The sequence below is a fragment of the Triticum urartu genome, chromosome 7, assembly GCF_003073215.2.
Source record: "Triticum urartu cultivar G1812 chromosome 7, Tu2.1, whole genome shotgun sequence".
NCBI lineage: Eukaryota > Viridiplantae > Streptophyta > Magnoliopsida > Poales > Poaceae > Triticum > Triticum urartu.
Genome location: NC_053028.1, coordinates 18,027,053 through 18,031,261, shown reverse-complemented (window position 1 = coordinate 18,031,261; position 4,209 = coordinate 18,027,053). Strand labels below are relative to the sequence as shown.

The following is a 4,209-nucleotide window of genomic DNA, read 5'->3' as shown; positions in this document are numbered from 1 at the left end:
TAGCCACGACATGATACTCAGCCTCAGCACTGGAGCGGGAGACTGTGGGCTACCGCTTGGACGACCACGAGATGAGTGATGAACCAAAGAACAAACAATACCCCGAAGTGTAACGGCGGGTGTCAGGACAACCGACCCAGTCAGCATCAGTGTAGGCCATGATGTTGGTGGTGGTGGAGGTGTGAAGCATGATGCCGAGATCCATGGTGCCGCGGATATATCGAAGAATCCGCTTCACCGAAGTCCAGCTGTGAGCATCGCGGGGAGCATGCATGTGGAGACACACCTGTTGTACGGCATACTGCAACTCTGGCCTGGTCGGTGTAAGATACTGAAGAGCACCGATAATGGAGCAATACAATAAAGCATCCGGAGCAAGAGACCCATCAGTGGCAGAAAACTTGGACTTTGTGTCGACAAGCATGGAGGCAGGTTTGCAATTAAGCTTCCCAGCACGGTCCAGAAGCTCATGAGCATACTTCCGCTGATGAAGGAAGAAGCCACTCAGATGACGTACCACCTCGACACCGAGGAAGTAGTGCAGAGGACCCAAGTCCTTTATGGCAAACTCAGCCGTAGAGGATCAGTAAGTTGTCGAAGAAGGAGGGAACGGCGCGGGCGCCGGCTGCTGGACCAGCGTAGGAGGGGCGGGCGGCACGGGAGCATCGCGGGAGAGACCGGAGGTGAATGCAGTGTGGACGGCGCGGGTGCGGAGGTTCTTCATCCGGTGCTCCTCGCGACGAAGGTAGGCCACCGCCCGCTTATAGGTGGGGTTGGCCATGAGAGTGAGATTGGAGGCGGCGTTGCCGAAATCCTCATTGAGACCGGCGGTGAGGGTGGAGAGAAGAAGCCCATCTCCAACCTTGAACCCGATGTCGTTGAGCTCGTCGGAGAGGGTTTTGAGGCATAGGCAGTAGGCGTCAATGGTTGAGTCATTTTGGTGGCACCCAAAAAACTCCTGTTACAGGAAGACGATCCATTGGAGCTTGTTGTCGGTGAAGAGGTCATTGATCTTGGTCCACACCGTGTAGGCATCGTCCCCATCGCGAACAACGGTGTGGAAGATGTGCGGTGAGACGGTGAGGAAGAACCACCGGATGAGGGTGGCGTCGATGGTCATCCAGTTTGAGTCGTGGTGCATGGCGAGGAAGTCGGTGGTTCCGTTCACATGATCACGGAGATTGTACTCGCGGAAGAGAAGATTGAAGTAGGTCTTCCACGCGTTGTAGTTAAACGCCGTATACGGGAGTTTGATGGGGACGTGATCGGAGAGAGGCACATTGCGGATGTTAGTGGCATTGGGAACCTCGGAATCGGAGCCGAGGGAGGAGGCAAACGGGTTGCTACGACCGGAGAAAGACATGGCATAGGGTAGGGTTAGGGTTGGTGATCGGGAGTGGCGGTGGCTGGGAAGGCTAAGCGATCAGGAGGTTGGCAAGGCTAGCGATTGGGAGGAGGAGGGCTGGCTAGCGGCGACGGCTAGGAAGGCTAGTGACCGGGAGTGGGAAAGCTAGCGAAGCTAGCGATCGGGAGTGGGAGGGGCTGGCGAGCGGGAGGTTGGGCGAGGCCGCGAGGGGCGGTGTGGCGAGCAGCGAGCGGGAAGCGGGAGTGTGGATTGGCGGCTAGCGATCGGGAGTGGGTGCGAGAGGAGATGCGATCGGCGGCGTGGGAGCGCTGGCGATCGGGAGATCAGCGGTAGCAACGGAGGAGCGACGCGGCTATGGTTAGGAACGAGGGAAGGCTGATACCATGTAGAATAATAGGATGCAACTCTTGATGTATTGATCGGGTGCAATCCCACGTATATATGATATGATGTACAATGTGGGCATCAACCTCAACTATATAAGGAAACAGGAGGTGGGCTAGAAATACAAATATACATGCAATATATATTCTCAACAGTGGTTTTCCAATTTCGGAGCTGCAGCGCTGGACCAGACGGAGAGGTCAAAGAGGGCACCTGCTGGCCTAGAAGACAATCGGTTCTTCACCCACTACAAGAAACCTGTTAATCTGTGACGGATTTCCGGTGACGTTCTAGATATCCGTCATAGTTGATGACGATTTTCCCTAGTCCGTCATGGAAAACGTCATCAATCGACAAGATGCAAACATGTGCAGAGACTTCACGAAGCCCTATGGCCTTTGTTTTTTTCTTGGACAATGTATATTTTAATTTTTAATAAAAAGAAATGCAATCCGGACTCAATCCCCAAGACATTTTGGGTTAAAATACTAGCGTGTGATAACAACGCTACCAGCCTAAATAAAGGAGCATCCAGACCTTTCATTTTGGTAATACACGGACAATATAAGTTATATGCAAAAAAGAAAGTGCACCATGGATCACATATCGTGCACATCTCACGTACTTGAATAGTTCAATTCTTATTGGTCAAGAAATGTGGTGTGATAGATTGCGAACATAAAGCTTTGCACTTGTACTAAAAAAACTATATACATAATATGTGACTCCAAAAACTAAATCATATTTACTTGAAAAAATATGAATATAATTTGTTAATTTCATCCAGATGGAATCAACATACAGTCTAACTTCTTCTCTTTTTTAACTGCAGTCTAACTTCTTCTCTGAACCATAGCGTTGTCCAAAACCGTCATGGTCTGGTATTGCTCTTTTTTCTCAAGGAAACGGACCGGTCGTGCTGATGTGGCGATCCATGTGAGGGCAAACTCGCGTTTTGATTGGCTGGTCAAGCCATGCCACGGATCGCGGATCCACACCGTCTGCTCCTCTGAGATCCGACGGCTAGCCAAGCTCCCCTTTTTTCTCGTGTATTCTTCTGCTCACCCACGCACCGCTGTCTTCTCTTCTAGAGAGCACCAGCGCCCCCACCTCTCCCGAATCTGAACATCCCCAGTCCCCACCTCCACCAGCCCGCCGGTGCTCCTCCTTCGGTCATTCGCTCTTGGATCCTCGCCGTCGTGCACACATCATCCCATCCCGTCGCCTCCCCGCCGTGCCTAGCTACTCCTCCACCGGCCGCGCCCCCCCCCCCCCCCCCCCCCCCCCCCCCCGCATTACCACCGCTAGGCCGCAGTGTCTCCCCCAGCCGGATCCCGCCGAGATCCGCGAGGCCACGGCAATGGCGGATCACGGCGAGGCCACGGGCTTCCTCCCTGCCCACACACCGGCCACGGGTGCTCCCACCTACCCCATCTCCTTGCTCAGATCCATCCTCCAGCTCCTTCAAGCACCACCAACCCCTTCCCTCACCTCTTGCCTCCCCTGCCCTTTTCTCTCCCCATCAGCCATATCCAGTCCCTGAAGGCTGACCTTGTGCACGCGGCGTCAGTGCCATTGATGTAGGTCGTGCCTGTGTCGATTTGTCGATTCAGATTCTCCGCTCCTTGTTGCTTCAGATTCTTCCTTCCCTTTTCTTTTGATTATTCAAGGTGTTGTATGGTTCATCGATGCGCAGGTAACCACGATTCCATTGTCCCTATCGGTGGAGAAGGTCGGCTGGACAGGAGCATGGGTCGACGCGAGACGATGGTGGACATGGCGTTTCCCTTCGATGACACCAGCGAACACGGCCAGATCTGTGGCCAGAAAAGCCATGGCGATGAACTCCTCTTGACGTCCCGCGAGCGCTGGGCGACGCTTGATGTGGTGACTGCAGATTGTATAGCTTCGGGGAGAGTAGTAGGCCAGATCTAGAAAAACATCTGTAATTTCAAGTTTTTTGTTGTGTATTTCTTCCTTTTGATTGAAAAAAATGTTATTTATTTGGTATGTTTATGCAATTTCCATATTTATTTACAAGGCAATGAGCATATATCATCAGAAAAATTCTTATTACATCAAAGTTTACATGGACCAAGAGAAACAAAGTGACGAGCTAATGTCTCGACCAAAATTAGTGGGCCTCGGACAGTCCTGAAATTTAATGGGCCAATATTCTTATGGGTTGATGAAAACATGGGCCGATGGTCTTGGATAGAGTGGAAATTAAGTGGGCCAAAATTCTAATTGGGCAAACTACTACATGGGCTTCCACGTTGGTCGCCACGTCAGATGATGATGTGGAATGCATGGTTAACGCCGTTACTTGATAGTAAGCTGTGACGGTCAAGAACCGTCATGGATCCATGACGGTTCTGGCGCTCCGTCATGGACTGCATGGTGGTCAAATTATGACACGATATACATGACGAATTTTAGATCCGTCATGGCTGACCTAC

At 51.9% G+C, this 4,209-nt stretch overlaps 1 long non-coding RNA gene across 1 annotated transcript; it reads left to right on the top strand.

Annotated features, from left to right (window-relative positions):
- Positions 1–2,857: 2,857 nt before the first annotated feature.
- Positions 2,858–3,760, top strand: LOC125523167. Its single transcript, XR_007290130.1, has 2 exons — positions 2,858–3,330; positions 3,447–3,760. It is a non-coding gene; the product is annotated as an uncharacterized LOC125523167 (long non-coding RNA).
- The last annotated feature ends 449 nt before the right edge of the window (positions 3,761–4,209 follow it).